The sequence below is a fragment of the Podarcis melisellensis genome (genome assembly GCF_964234715.1).
Source record: "Podarcis melisellensis genome assembly, chromosome: Z".
Taxonomy (NCBI): Eukaryota; Metazoa; Chordata; class Lepidosauria; order Squamata; family Lacertidae; genus Podarcis; species Podarcis melisellensis.
The window spans coordinates 41,708,407-41,725,198 of NC_138547.1; the positions used below are offsets into that span (position 1 = coordinate 41,708,407).

The 16,792-nt window shown below is 40.0% G+C and overlaps 1 protein-coding gene across 2 annotated transcripts in view; it reads right to left on the reverse strand.

Annotated features, from left to right (window-relative positions):
• Positions 1 to 4,314: 4,314 nt before the first annotated feature.
• Positions 4,315 to 16,792, reverse strand: part of LOC309362143 (uncharacterized protein) — a gene marked incomplete at its 5' end in the record, with an annotated part of 156,393 nt that continues 143,915 nt past the window's right edge. Inside the window, 4 exons of one of the 2 annotated variants that reach the window (XR_014164800.1) lie at positions 4,315 to 4,843; positions 8,223 to 8,331; positions 10,734 to 10,890; positions 12,744 to 13,072. Of the gene's footprint in view, positions 4,844 to 8,222; positions 8,332 to 10,733; positions 11,172 to 12,743 lie in introns of those variants that run through there. The other variant, XR_014164801.1, reaches the window with a different exon arrangement.

The following is a 16,792-nucleotide window of genomic DNA, read 5'->3' on the forward strand; positions in this document are numbered from 1 at the left end:
TTTTCTCCAAAAGAACTCAGTAAGACTTACCCTGAAAGAAGAACTATGCATTGTAGTAGTTAAAATGTGTTGGGCAATAAATTATCTTCTGTGAACCTTTTAGGTTCCCCCTCACTTTCGGTTATCATTTTTCAATAAAGCCCTACTGGGTGATTTTACTCACTGAAATTAATGGATCTAATGTCATGTCCAGTACATTTGAATGTTTAACTAACATTGGATATACCCATCTTTTTGTGTGTGTGTACTCAACTACATGAAATACCCAGGGCTTTCTTGAAAGACAAAAGCAAGAAAAAATTGAGTTTTGCATGAGTTCTGCAAAATAATAGAAACTGAAACCTGGGTGAATCAGTCTTGTGGCCTCTGTGACACTTGGACCCAGGGACCTGCAGCCATTCTGTCTGTCATTAATACTACCTACTTTCCTGCTGCACCCCCATCACTCTATGCACGTAGCAGATACTCACAAAGCCACCGTAACTCTCCCAAACTCTTCAATAAAGAAAACTGATTTTCCTTGGGCTGTCTTGAACTTTTCACTGGCCAAAACACATTAATTGGTTCTACATATATGCTTACCTGTACATGTGTTGCCCTTCTAAATTGTGTCTAAAATGGCCATAACATACAATTTGAGGATTGGATAAAATTGTGGAAAGTAAATTTGAAATTTACAGACTGCATATTCTTGAGAATTATATGAAAATGATGTATAGATATCACTGGTTAAACTGGCAAAAATGTATAAAAATGAAAAGAAAGAGTGTTGGAGGTGTGAAGCCGAAGGTACGTTTTATCATATGTGGTGGGATTACAAAAAGGTAAAAGCTTACTGGGAAATGATATATAATGAGTTGAAGAAAATGTTGAAAATAACTTTTGTAAAAAAACCAGAAGCCTTTCTACTAGGTATCTAAGGCCAAGATATACCGAAAGAAAAGAGGGCTCTATTTATGGATGCCACTACAGCTGCGTGAATGTTGATTGCACAAAACTGGAAGAAACTGGAGAAACACCAACTAAAGAACAATGGCAAGAGAAGTTGATGAACTTTGCAGAACTGGCAAAAATGACAGAAAGACTACGAGAAAAATACAACAGTGACTTTGAAAAAGAATGGGAACCATTTATATTATATTTGCAGAAACAAAGTAAGTCTATAGACTTGATGGCAGGATTTAAATAAACATTCACATCATTAGTATTGATGGCAGGATTTAAATAAACATTCACATCATTAGTATTAGAAAATGTGTAGAAGATAGAGAAATAATATGGTGTACTTATTTTCATTTTTATGTTTTTAGGTTAGATGTTATTGTATAAATATATTATTAGTATTAATAGCAAGGTGGGTGAAAGGAGAAACATACCAGAAGCGGAAGTTGGGGGAAGCCTAGGAAGGGAGGGAGAAAAGAATACATAGTAAATGTTATGGATATGAGATGTATGTAATGAATGAAAAAGAAAACTGAATAAAAATTAAAAAGAAGAATAATTGTGTCTAAAACAAGTGCATGCGTAGGAAGAAATTTTGTTATGGCTTTTCTTTTTCACTCTGAGTGGAGGTTTAGGAGAGATGTTAGCTGTTTTGCTCTTTGCAGCAGAATTGCACTCAAGAAGTGATAATGACAATAACACCCTCATTAAAAAATAAAGCAGGCATTAGGCTTTGAGAAAACTGAAATGCTTTGCATGGACTTAATGTTGTGAATACTGAAGTCAAGGAGACGTTGCCCCACTGACTTCAAGGATGCTGAATGTATGGTAAATTTTATTTATGTAGGAAAGAAATATCAGACCAATTAAGAGCAAGCAACAAGAAATGATCTAAAGACTTGTGCAGTTAGTAAATGGGGAGATGAAGGCAGCTGCTTCATACCCATCCTATTCTTTAGCAAGATGCCAGAACAGATCCCTGCTCTTTCCCCTTCTTTTCATCCTTTTACCTTGCTCTCTCTGCAGTGCAACTTCTGCCCCCAGTTACACATCACCAGTATTTCATGTTCAGGCATCTTGGCAACAGGAACCTGAGGTCTTGGGCAGAAAATAAGTTTCCTCTCATTCTAGCATAGCAAAATCACTAGCACTGGAAATGGCCAGCAGTGATGTTGGGGAAAGATGGCATTTTGGGCATGCGTCTCAGTTATTCAATGGGTGGACCAGGAGTCTTCTTCTGAACAAAGAAATCACATATAGATCGTGTGCTGTCAAACATATAGCACTGGATTGTTCTTATAGGTACATGCCAATGGTGGGAATTTCTACAAATATAACAGTTTTGGAAGGTAACTTTTAAAGAGATAACTTCTGAGTCAATCCCAATAATCCAAGCATTAGACTTACTTAATTTATATACTTCACATATGGACCAATTAAGAAGTATGGAAATAATAACACATTTATTAACAGCAGCTAGAATGGTAATAGCCAGAACGTGGAAAACCTTTCAATGAATGAATATTGATCACTGGTATAATATAATCTGGCAAACAGCCAAAATGGAAAAGCTGTCACAAAAACTGAAGGTGGCAAGTGGAGAAAAAAAACACAAGATAATTTTTACATGTATGATGTGACTTTACTAAATGAAACAACACAGAGACCTACAGCATATTTTGCAATATGGTGTAAATAAGCAAGCATTACTCATTAGCTCACTCCTATTGCAAGTAAAGTTTTGAGTAATACTTGCAACCAAAGAACTCATGGTGTACATGGAATAACCTAATCTATGCTACTTTAAGCTACTTAGCAGAAGGGTGTGAAACAAAAGTGATAAATATGCAAACAAATTTATTTTAAAAACTGAGCAGAGCTTCTATAGTGGTTTACAAAACAAGATAAAACAAATATAACACAACACAACATAACAATATATCATAGTAATATATAACGTTTTGAATATAATGTTTCCTGGGGGTGTTTTACCTGAGATCCATATATGTAAATTTTCAATATCACTTACGCTGTGAGCACATAACATTTTATTCTGGAATCAGTGGAGACTACTTGTTGATACATACTCTCTATTAGAGAGAGTTGATACATAGTTGACACATACTCTCTATTATCTAGATTGCATAATTTTGCCCCTTCTTGAAAAGCTGGTTTCATTTCAAAAATAAAAGCTCATTGAAGACTGATTCTGCATTATTCTGCAATATGGCCTTATGGATTTATTTATTTTTTTAAACCCCCATAGGTGGTCCCAACAATGGGAGGTGCTGTTAAGGATGATTGTTTAATTGACACTGAAATGAAGAATGGCTACAGTAAATGTGTCCTACTGAAGGCTTTAAGATGGGGATTTCCCATGGGGCTATATTAAGTTCTCTGAACTCCTAGATAGGTTGACAACTACTGTAACAGTTACTGTTCTCTGTTAGCTCTGATGAGGTGTTTAACTTTAGATCACACGGGAGGTTATTGAATTGCGAATTGGCCATTTCAAAAGGGAGCTGCCTTTAGTCTTTTGTTCCAAGCCAGAGTGGAAGTAAGATGTGATAATGAAGCTCTCCAGGAGCTACATAGTTTTGGAGATGGCATACAGGCTAATGAAGCCAGAGAGAGAGAGAGAGAGAGAGAGAGAGAGAGAGAGAGAGAGAGAGAGCGCGCTATGTTTGTCAGCTCTGATTATGTTATTTTATTTGTAAGATGCAGAGTGTGTGCTGGACATGTACAAGATATTGTATGGAATTATTTGGGTGTATCTTTGAAGTTTTTGTTCTGTTTTGAAGAAAGTTCTGCAAATAAAGTTTTGAATATCTGATGTTTTATTCCAAAAGGAGTCAGTTTGTATACATCCAGTTGCTTCAAGCTGCACAGTATTAACATCTGCAACAGGTGTATCTACACCTGCCCAATGATATTGTATATGGGCATTTACCAAGATTCTCTGAATTCAGTTGGAACATGTGTAGAGAGGAAAAGATGTGGATAATGTAATTAAGGGGAGAGTTTTCAAATAAGCATCAAATAACCACATCCATCCTTATGTAGCATGCTGAGGATGAGCATGAATGATTTTTGACTTGGAAAAAACTCTGCTTTTATGCTTTAAACAGGTTGGTGTGTACACAGCCTTTCTTACCAAGTCCACAAGAAAATAAAGGTAAGGAAAACACCATCAGTAGAATTAAGAGCAGAGTGTAGTTGTTTAGTCATTTAGTCGTGTCCGACTCTTTGTGACCCCATGGACCAAAGCACACCAGGCACTCCTGTCCTCTACTGCCTCCCGCAGTTTGGTCAAACTCATGCTAGTAGCTTTGAGAACACTGTCCAACCATCTCATCCTCTGTTGTCCCTTTCTCCTTGTGCCCTCCATCTTTCCCAACAACAGGGTCTTTTCCAGGGAGTCTTCTCTTCTCTTGAGGTGTCCAAAGTATTGGAGCCTCAGCTTCAGGATCTGTCCTTCCAGTGAGCACTCAGGGCTGATTTCCTTAGAATGGATAGGTTTGATCTTCTTGCAGTCCATGGGAGTCTCAAGAGTCTCTTGCAGCACCATCAGTCAAAAGCATCAATTCTTTAGCGATCAAGCTGAGCGACCTTTCGGCTTTGGCCCAGCCCAGCTCTGAATCTACTTGTACTTTTCCTCCACTCTTCCTCAGTAGCATGTTGGATGCCTTCCAACCTGGGGGGCTCATCTTCAAGCGTCATAACTTTTATATGCCTGTTGTTTTCGTCCATGGAGTTTTCTTGGCAGGGATACCGGAGTGGCTTGCCGGTTCCTACTCCAGGTGGATCACGTTTAGTCAAAACTCTCCACTATGGCCATCTTGGGTGGCCCCTTCGCCACGACAAGGCAGTGATCCATGAAGGAGAAGAGCAGTGTACAAATCTGAAAAGGGTAATTAAATATAGATACACCTCACTAGTGTAAGTAGGGTAAACACACCTAATTCACTTAGTCAGCAAAAACATTCAATCTGAAATACATATGTACCATACGCAAGCTAATCAATGTATAAGAAATAATGCATAAGTTGAGACGTCTTGTAAAGATACACCTTAAGAAAATCAAACATGAATAATAATATTTGGATTCATGGTATAAAACGCATGTTAGAATGTCTTCCAATATTCACAAGCACAGCAATATCTGAACTAGGAGGAAATGGTTTGTAGAGCATCTCAGAACTTGTCTAATGCAAAGAAATCCCATAAACCCAAAACCAGTTCTGCATGTCTTATGTACAAGTTTGTTAAATCTTGTGGTTTTTATTCAAGTATTTCAGTCATGAAGTACTAGAGGTTCCCTCAGCCCATATTATATGGGATCTCCCCCCCCCCTATTTTCTGATACTTCAGAGAATGATTTCACTGGGGACAAAATGTTGAGTAGCATGAAGCTGACTGACTGCTGGCATAGAGTATGTACTCTCTCCCACTGCCAAAGCTGCCATTGCCCCAGTTCTCTCCACAAGCTGCCTACCGCAGGCCCCGCAAATACAACTACCAGGAATCCTAATGCTACTGCTGTATGCATGTCAGTTTAATGTGCATAATTTTTATAATTTCTGTAATGCATTCTGGTTACGTAATCTAGATTTTCTGCTCATTGAGTTTAAGGTGCTTCATTGGGGGAATATATAATTTATGGCACAGAATCTACAAGACCCAGCCAGCTCTCTATACTCACAAATGAAATAGCAACTTGGTACGATCTTCAACTGCATCAGCTCCCATCCACTAAGGCAGGGTGCTGCTATGCACAAGGACCCATTTACAGAGCCCTATAAGATGAGCTCGGACACGGGTGGCGCTGTGGGTAAAAGCCTCAGCGCCTAGGGCTTGCCGATTGAAAGGTCGGCGGTTCGAATCCCCGCAGCGGGGTGCGCTCCCGTTGCTCAGTCCCAGCGCCTGCCAACCTAGCAGTTTGAAAGCACCCTCGGGTGCAAGTAGATAAATAGGGACTGCTTTCTAGCGGGAAGGTAAATGGCGTTTCCGTGTGCAGTTCTGGCTCGCCTGAGCAGCTTCGTCATGCTGGCCACGTGACCCGGAAGTGTCTCCGGACAGCACTGACCCCTGGCCAGTGAGATGGGCACACAACCCCAGAGTCTGTCAAGACTGGCCCGTACGGGCAGGGGTACCTTTACCTTTATAAGATGCGCTCATAGCACCAAAATGTTGTATATCCTTTTTTGCTTGGAGAGAGAGAGATGCAAAGATGTCACCATAATTTGCATGATTACCAGTTAAATGTGGGCTATAAATTATTTCAAATAAATAACTAAATATTACTTAAAACTTTCTGTATCAGAGATTGAAGAGGATTGTTCTTGCCTGGTGGTTAATGGTGGAAATACGTCTCTATACCTTTCGGCACCAGGTGATATCGTTCCTCTTCAAACAAGCCTTTGGCTGATTAACATCCTATATCCTTTTAAACGTGCTTGTGGGAGGAGGAGGGTTATTCTTTTGTTTTTGCTCTTGTGTTTGTGTATTTTGGGTTTTTATCTTTTATTTTTATGATGTGGACCATCCTGAAATCTTCAGATAAAGATGATGATGATGCCATCAATATTTGAAACTTCTCCACAACGAGATTTGAACAGATTTCTCTGCTGTTTTGTATCCCTCTCATTCAAAGACCAAACTACAAATGGCACTAAAATGCCTCACTGGAAGTTCCCTCTCGTCTAAACAGCCACTGCAAGGGGTAATCATGACCAGAGCCAAATAGCAGCTAGACTGTCTGGTCTGTGGTGTGTGAGGAAAGTGTTAACCTCCTATGTGTAAATACACACTATTTGGAATGAACTATTTGGAATAAAAGGGACGTGGGTGGCGCTGTGGATTAAACCACTGAGCCTAGGACTTGCTGATCAGAAGGTTGGCGGTTCGAATCCCTGCAACGGGGTGAGCTCCCATTGCTCGGTCCCTGCTCCTGCCAACCTAGCAGTTTGAAAGCACGTCAAAGTACAAGTAGATAAATAGGTACCACTCTGGTGGGAAGGTAAACGGCGTTTCCGCACACTGCTCTAGTTTGCCAGAAGCGGCTTAGTCATGCTGGCCACATGACCCGGAAGCTGTACGCCGGCTCCCTTGGCCAATAAAGCGAGATGAACGCCGCAACCCCAGAGTCGGTCACAACTGGACCTAATGGTCAGGGGTCCCTTTACCTTTTTTTGGAATAAAAGAACAAAAAAAGATGCAACTTCCAGGGATGCATTTAGTGTCACGTCCAATGTGGCCCACAGAGGAATGCTGAGTGGAGTTCTGCAACTAGAAATCCATAGGTCCAATCTGGCTCTGCTCTCATGAACACTTAGTTAATGGCTAGGGAAGAACCAGTGTGCTGCAGTAGCCCAAGTGATGTGTATTGGGGCAAACATAAATAAGTCTTAATTTGACGTGTATGCTTATGGCATTTGATCAGGAATGAAACCTGTTTTGCAGCAAGAAACTTTGCAGCAGGAAACATAAATTGGCCTCAGGTTAAGGAACGATTATTGCCCCCACTCCAGTACCTAACTTGAATCCCTCTTCTAGAATCTTAAATAAAATCATAAGACCATGGGTAGAATAAGCTCACGTTCAAATGTGGGGGCATATGAATTGCTGTTGAAATGCTTCCTGATGTTTCTGCAAATGTGGGTTAAGCAAAGACTCCCCCCCCCCTTTCAAATTTAGCAACGAATAAACAAAACCGTCAGTTGTTTTTTGAACGAATGTTACATTTTATTCTTTCAAAAATGCAACAAGAGTGCTGGCATTGTGCCAAGAATTTAAAGTCCCCTTAAGGAAATTGCTCAGTTTTCCTGTCGCTTGCAAAAGAGATGCAAAAGGTTATGTTTATTTAGGATGAAGATGGACTTGTCAAGTCACTGTGTGGTATGATCCTCATGGAAATGCTAATGCATTAAGTCTAAAACGTTTCTGCACTATCAACAGCTTCCATTCCACTCACCCCCTGGAGAACATAAATTGACAATAAATGATTGACATTCATAAATGTGCCTTCAAGCAGATTGGGGATAATTAGTAAAGCATGTGGATAACCACTCACAGAAGCTAATTGTGGCAAATCCACAAAATAAGGAACTTCCAATGCACATCAAGAGTGGCTTAGTTGTCTGAATCCTTCTTTTCAAAGGTTTCATGTGGGTTTGATTTACCTCACCGCATTCAAGCTGAACATCCTTCCCACTCTCCCACACAAGACCTCTATGTCTTGACTTTCCAGGACCAATGAAACAGCATTCCTGATATTTCACATGTTAGTAGTCTGAACGTTTCCAAAGACACCATATTTTCCACATGTCAAAGTCTGGGAATTTAGAGGCACTTTTATATTGCATATACTGCAAAAACTCCCAGGGTTTTCTGAAAAGAAAAATATTCATAGTTATGGGGGTTCCCTCTTCAATTTGACTAGGGAAGTCAGCAATGAAGGTGGTGGATATTGAAATATTTAAAATGAGAACAGCAGCAACATTGTTGGCCTTGAAAAAATTGGGATTAGAAGACTGAGGAAGATTATAACCAATTAAACTCTCCTCTCAGTACTTCCTATCTGATCTTCATTAGCTGCGAAACATTACTCAAACCTCTCAGCCTCTTCACTGGGTTTGCTGGCTGCAATCCTTAATGAATTTACTCTCCCTGAAGCAATCTTCTTGACTTCAACTGAGTTAACCTGGATCAAGTGGTCTGTGTATTTGTAGGCTGTTCCTATCTTTATGCTACCCCACCCAAAAGAAACAAGAAACGGATGTTGGCTTATTTCATGGGTGGATGTTCTCTATTATTTTATTAATACGATCACGGCAAGTTTGCAATGGCCTTTGGCTGGAACAATAAACTTATGAACTAGAAAAAATAAAAACTCTTAAATTAGGGGGAAAGTAGAAGTAAGGGGTTTCAAGGATAACTCCCACAGTATAATGTTTTATGAATGACAATGCTTTATGTTATCTGTCATGGGTATATTCAGTGTTAATGATACACCACATCTGGGATGTCAAAATGTATTAGAGCAATGAAGGAAAATGTAAACTAAACCCCACTGTCTTTAGAGTGGGAAAAGGTATCTAGGGTGGTACAGAGATAGCAGAAGCCCTCATGAATGAGTAATAAGTGTTTTAAGCTGGCAGCAAGAAACATACCTTATGCTGATAGCAAAGAATTGCAACCAAACCTTCTGGTGTTAATTAGGACAAAAGAGTGTTACCCGCTGCAGAAATTGGTGATAAAATCCTCTGATTTTATTTACTGTGGTGTGCTATATGCTAAAAATTACGTATATCAGTGACAGTAGTAAAAAAATAAGTAACATGACAACATCAAAATGGGCTGTTCAATGATAAATGTGTTTCTCTTGAAAGGTTTTAAATGCAACAAAAATTTCAGAGAAAGAAGCCAAAGGTAAGCATTTCCAAGTCCAATTGAATTCAGTAGAAAAAAACCTATGTGCACAAGTAACATTCGCACTGAGACCAATGGGACTTAGATATGCTCAAAATCATGCCCATTATTTCCAACTTTTAGATCCCATTTTTAGATAAGTGTGTTTTGCACACACAAATACTAAAGGCTCACCCACACTTACCTTTCCTCCACTCTTCAAAGGCACAGCACATGATTTGAGGCTTCATGTCCAAGCACCCCCCTTTGAAGGTGACCCAGAAACTACAACTAATCCAGAATGCGGCAGCTAGACTGGTGACTGGGAGTAGCTGCCAAGATCACATAACTCTGGTCTTGAAAGACTTACACTGGCTCCCAGTATGTTTCTGAACACAGTTCAAAGTGTTGGTGCTGATCTTTAAAGCCCTAAGCGGCCTTGGCCCAGTATAGCCGCTCTGAGCCCGGCCTTGGCTGCGGAGGGCGGGGTATAAATAAAATATTATTATTATTATTATACCTGAAGGAGCGTCTCCACCCCCATTGTTCAGCCCGGACAGTGAGGTCCGGCTCCGAGGGCCTTCTGGCGGTTCCCTCACTGCGAGAAGCCAAGTTACAGGGAACAGGGCAGAGGGCCTTCTCAGTAGTGGCGCTCGCCCTGTGGAACGCCCTCCCTTCAGATGTCAAGGAAATAAACAACTATCTGACTTTTAGAAGATATCTGAAGGCAGCCCTGTCTAGGGAAATTTTAAATGACTGATCTTTTAATGTACTTTTAATATTTTGTTGGAAGCCGCCCAGAGTGGCTGGGGAAGCCCAGCAAGATGGGCAGGGTATAAATAATAAATTCTCCTTCTCAGTGCTCTCCTTGCAAAACCCCACTCTTTAAGGCTCAATTGGAGCAATCGGCAATCTGTGGAAAACACAGACTGACATTTGCTGTGATTCAGCATTAAAGAACGGGTTTTCGTGGGGATAGCTTGGGACAAAGCAAGCAAACAAAAACCCTGGAAATAAAAGGCAAAAGGTATGTGTGGATAAGCCCCAAATCCCCACCTTAAGTAGACAAATTTCAATTTTCTATAAAGATCTAGTTTATAGAAGTAAGAGGATCAACTAGTAAAGCTCATTATGACAGGTGGAGGAAGACAGAAGGACCTGATTAGTTAAATATATTATTGTAGGGAATGCACTAAATGGATCTGTGGCCCATGCAGATAGCATTGCCTGCATTTTCCATTCAACTTGATGACCTTCCGCACAAGAAAATTCATGTGACCAAGAGATGGAATTGAGGAATTGGCTTTTTGCAGTGCTAGGACATTTGTTGGCTGCATTCTCTCCCTCAAAGTCCTTTTGTACTTCATAAAACTCACACCCACATTACCAAAGGCCCTTGCACATTATTCTGGAATCAGCATTTATAAGCTTTCTTAGGAAACGGGGTGATTTTCAGTTTGATGTTCCTAGAAATTATTTGTACTGATGAGGCGAATCCAAATGATCCATTTTTAATCAAGGGATTCCTGAAGTGAAGTACTGTGGTGAGAAGAACCAAAACAGATTGGTCTTTAGCCTTAATTAACATGACAGTGTCTCTCCCTCTCTCTAAAAATGCTGAACTCAGGCATTTAGGAAGAATTAGGAGCCTGGATACCCTCTGCAAATGCTTTCTGAGCAGAGTTCAAATGGATTTCCCCCCCTTATACAAAGCTAGCAAATCTTCTTTCTTTCCTGGGCTGTCTTTGTTCCTAACATTGTGGCCACTGTGGAAGGTCATCACACCTCCTGGCCATATCAAGTAGAGAGCAGTGGAGGGTCTGAAAAACACCAGGGCACTTGTTAGTTAAGAACTCTTGAGTCTCTAATGAAGTACTAAAAAGTTAATCACTGAAAAGGTGGCCTCCTAGGAGGATGAGAATATTTGGTTAAAAAGCAAAGCTTGGGCTGGAGGAAGGAGCAAACGCATCTGTTTGTTTTATTAAGGACTGCAGAGAACATACTAGAGAGTTTAACTTAAAATATGCACAGCAACATGCCATGACTGAATTCATTGCTGTCTGACAACACAGACAATGCTCTAGATATGCAAAGTATTATATTTAAAATTATAGTTGCACTGCACATCAAAGGGGGGGGATGTTTTGTTCTTTGTTGCAACCAAAACAAAAACCCACCCACCCCACCCTCACATTCCTGAGCTCTAAATTGAAAGTAATTTAATAGTCATATTTAAATGCATGAACATTATTTATAATGGGTTTCTGAAAAGCAGTTTTGCTGAACAAATGACAATAAAACAGTGCCTGAAACAAATTTACCTACTGTACCTATTATCAGTAAGCAGCTTATATTTTATGGTAGGATTATTTCACAACTAGGACAAGGCTTTCAGAATAGGGTTAGAAACACCAAACAGTTTCGAACAGAAAGAATTACAAGTGCATCTCAAAGTACCAGTGTGCCATGGAAAAGAAACACTTAATTTACTATCGAACATTTCAGCAGTCAGTGTAATCTGTTTGAGTCACTCTTACCAGGGATGACACATCTTCCACCCCCCCACCCCCTTTAGAGCAAAATATGGGCTGGAATACATTGCTTCTTGCTCAGTAGGAAGAAGTAATTCTGACATCATGTTTACCCCAGCAACCTCTTACAAAAAACAATTCATGCCCTCAGTAATTCCTTCAGAATGGAAACCAGTCAGTTAAGGGTGTCAACCTGTAAGCTATGTTTATGTACAGATAACAGTGCTGTACATGCTTTTACATGGCTTACAATAAAGGGGCCCATTCAGGGAAGATTTTTAAGTTGGTGTGTGTATGTGTCCTGCTTTACTTGGCAAGTATGTTTATTGCAGTTAGTCTGGTGTTCCACTGTTGTTTCCTATTACATTTCACTTTTAATTTGCATACCACCTTTTTATATTACTATACACAAGGAGGTTTACAAGCTGAAATGATGATGATGATGATGAATATAACATGTGGAAAGGAGATCCACTTCTCCTAACACTTAGTGTTATGAAGGATGCATGTGCTGGGGAACTGTGGCTCCCTGGCACATATCCATTACGCGCTAGGAGACATGTGTCTCATTCCTACACTTTTAAGTATTTTACTGCAGCAGAGGCGGATTTATGGGAGCATAACTGGTTCAGTCACACAGGGTACAGAGACTTGGGGGTGCTGCAACTATTACACAGCATGGAAGGCAAGAGGCGGGGGGGGGGGGATTTGCCAAATTTTGGCATCACACAGGGTGTCACTGAAATTTGAGACCTTAAGGTCTGCCACCAACTGCAGCCTACACTAGTTTAGCCACAGCAAACATTGTTTCTGTGTAAAGTAGCCAAAAGGCCAGAGACAACAAGCACAGGTTCCACGTACCAGGAAATCGTTAAAAATATTATCCTTGCAGTAGCTTCCTCCACACAGTCTTCCATGCTACTGAGCAAAACAGCAGAGGAAAGGCAGAATACTGTAGAACATGTACACCAATAACACACCATCACTTCTTTGGATTACATCACAAATGCAAACTCCACAAAGACCCACATCTGGAATGTGGACTGTTTGGGGCTCTATATGAGTGTCCTGCATCTTTTACAACTTGCTGTGTAGAAGCCTCAAACAGACACACTTTACTACCACCTGAGATGAGAATGGCAACAGCCTGTTTACACCGGACCTTAGACTTATTTTAATGTGACCTTCCCCCATAGCTAATCTAAATACTTTGAGACCTAATATTTAGCATAGAAAAATGCTGTCCACTGAAACATGTTGGTTTCTTTTTAACTTAGTTGCCATTCAAGCAGCATCTGTTGTTTAACTGTAGTTTTATTGTGCTTCTATTTTTTTGCAGAAAAAGTCAAACGCAGCAGTTTGATTTCACCCCCGAGGTGCACTCTACTGTCTCTCAAGACAGATGGATGGCAACAACAGTGTGTGTGTGTGTGTGTGTGTGTGTGTGTGTGTGTGTGTGTGAACCTCATTATTTCATTTGAAGGGAAGTATAATTTTAAGTAATAAATATTACTAAAAACAACAACAACAATAATTAATAACATGCTGTACTGGGGTTAGTTTGCAGAGTCAGCTCCTGATCATCAAATGCTGATAAACCAGGTAATGAGAATATATGCATATGAGGGTTTAATGTGTGGGTTCAAATATTTATTCCTATGTGTGTGTGTGTGTTTCACATTCCCCACCCCCCAGTCTTATATGCACTGAATTAACAACACTGATTTCAGTGGCTCTTAGGGCTCATCTGCACTTTCATTTGTCTCACTACTTCCCCCCCAGGAAAACCCATTGTTTAGCACTGAATCAGAAAGTGTGGCAATTGGCTTTTCTTTGGATTGCAGTTTGTTCTGATTTAGTGCTAAAGAGTGGGTTTTCCAGGGGAAAGTGGCAGGGCAGAGGCAAAACCACTTGGACCTGTCCCTAGAAAGCATGGGACAAACAGAAAACCACTCTGAGGGTGCAGAAGAGTGCAGCTTGACTTAGGTAAACTCCATTTTAAGAAATGTTGGTTGCAATATAAATTTCCGGGGCAGAAACAGAAGATTTATAACAAAAGCATACATTCATAAACTCTTGATTTGGTGCCAAAAAAAAAGTCTTTTATAAACAAGGCAAACTCATTCAGTTGCCAGATAAAGTACAAGGTTTTACCCGGAACATCCAAATGGAGAAATCTCTCCTAGCTTGGTTCCGGCTGGGTCCTTCAAGAAGATACAGCTGCTGTATGAAGGGTAAAGCTGAAAGATGAGTGGCTCTAGTGCTTGCTTACTCAGAAACACTTTAAAGCTCAGAACAGGAGAATCTCTTTTAATAGCAGGGTTCACTTGATTTGATTGCTTACAGTGAATTTTGTAAAATATGTAGGAAAGGCAACATCTGGTTTGGTTTATATCAGCTGTTTACATAGAAGACACTGGAAGCTACCACCTGAAAAAATATTATAATCCTCATTCAAAGGGAACTTGTCTCAGAGTGCTATAGGACACATCAGAATCTGCAATTAGCCAGCTTTTCACCTCTGGGTGCTGCTACACTTGGGAATAAATAAAAACACGAATCCTTTAAGAACAGCTCAAATGTAATTTTTGTTTTAGGAAAACATACATAGAACTATTCTGAAAAGTGATGGGTCTCTTTTATACTTGTCTTTCCTGATTCATCCTCTATCTTTCATTTGCAGTTGATCTCTGATTAAACAATCACCAGGCTATTGTGGTTAGGAAGACTACTGCAACAATGCATTGCTAAAAACTGAGCAAGCATAAAAAGCAGGTAGTAGTCCTTTGTGCCGATTTTTAAATCCATTGATCTCTTTGATAAATCAGAACTAAAACAGAAAGACAAAGCTGATGTTTTCTAGGAATGATAAAGTCAGAAATCAAACTTTTAAGGTTACAGTCCCAAGCACATGTTAAGTAAGTCCAAGGAAGTGAGTTGAACTTCTAAGTAAACATGGATGGGATTGAGTTTTAAGAGGTGGCTTTGCACAGGTCTAATTGCCAAGGGTAACATGATGAGTATGGGGGTAACAGGAAGGAAGTGGCAATCGCTTCCTGCACTGTCTTCAAAATCTGAAGAGAGAGTGTGTGGCGAAAATAAAGGGATTACAATGTGGCTGAATTCATATTGGAAAAAATGCTGTATTGAAAACAATATGCCGTTCCTACCTGTGATTTTTGATCTGCAGGGACTCATTCACATGTGCAAATCCTCTGAAGTCTACAGTCATGTGATCATCACTTATGTCAGAATGGTCTCTGTCCAGTTACAGGCATCACCTACTCTTGGTTTTTAAGGAGTGGCCACATGCCTAGTAGTTGTCTGCTTCCACTTCATTTTCAAAAAAAGGCCCTCTGAGTTTCCTTCGTCTTTACTGTCTGTTAAATGCTGTCCTTTGAAGTGGGTGGGGGATTTTGAGAAGCCACAGACGAAATGCAGTACAGTTTCAATTCCAAATCCTGGCTTAAAACAAACACCCTCTTAATTGCTTGTAGTGCATTTGCTGGCTGGGATTCCGGGGGTTTTTCCCAGCCAATTCTTCAAGCAAACTACAAAACTACACAGAATGCCAGTGAAATTGTGAAAGCTGTTTACCCTGGATTTCTGAAGATGGAGCAATGCTAAAATCAGTGCTCAACATCTTCTAAAGCTGGGGTCTCCAATGTGGCACCCATGGGCACCCTGAGACAGCCACCTTCCCATTTTCCTTCTGTTAAATTAGTAGTCTATGGTCTTCACAACTGTTTCTTGGATTTCCAAATGTGGTCCTGGGCTTAAAATGACTGAGAACCTCTGTTCTAAAATTCTCAAGTTTTAAAGCACTAAACAGGCTATGACAGGATTCCAGAAAATGTGCAAGAACCCATAAAAGAAAAGAAACTTCTGCCCTCAATTTCATAATGAAAAGTCAGTTTTGTGGACTTTTTGGATGACCTGATCCTCTTCTACGGCATTTGGAGAACCAGTGCAATAACTTTATTTCCAAATTCTTTCAAAACCTCAACGCAGATTATGTCTTTAACAACTTTCACTTGTGTTTGTAGGAGGCAGGGTGGAGTATTTGTGGAAGGTGAAAGAAAACCATAGTCAGAAGTATTTATGTGAGATTGGTAAGGAACCGTCAAATAAATCCCAGGATCAGGTTGTTACCATGCAAACACATATTCTCCCAGTCTTCTCTTTCATATAAATCCCAGGATCAGGATGCAAACACATGTTCTCCCAGACATGTTTTAAGGTCCAGCCTTTGTTTTTGTACTTGCACATATATTTGCTTCCCACTGATGTATGATTTCCTTCTATAGGGTACTAATGTTCCTGCTCTCCTGTTTTGTTACAGACGTGTGGTGGTTTGATGTCGACTTTATATTGTCTGTTTGTTCTCCATACAACCGAAAACAAAATAAAAATATGTTTTTAAAAATATTCAGGAAAATACAAATGTACTTCTTTTGGCTGTGAAAAATAAAAAACAAACAAACAAGTTTCCTTCAACTTTGCAGCCTATTAAATGTATTTCCTTTTAAGTGGGAACATGACATGATGATACTTTGGTTAGAGTGGGTTCCTTAAAATGATGACTCACAGAGGTACATTTAAAGCGCTTGAGAATCAATTCTTTTCGTAAGCTCTTAAGCATTATTTCAAGCATGAAATGCACTGGTTAACTAGCAAGTAGTAGTGAAGGCATATCCATGTCATAGATGCCATAATATTTTCCTTTCAAAAGCCCAGCCCTTGACTGAGTTGGAAAACCCCAGTGTTGGGTGTTAACGATGATGCTGAACATGGCATGCAGCACTATTATATGCTATCAGGAGGAAATATCTTCTGCAGCTGTTGCATGAAGAGGAGGTACCCAGACTCAGCAATGGGTTAGTGAATGTTGCTGCCACTACAGCAGGGGT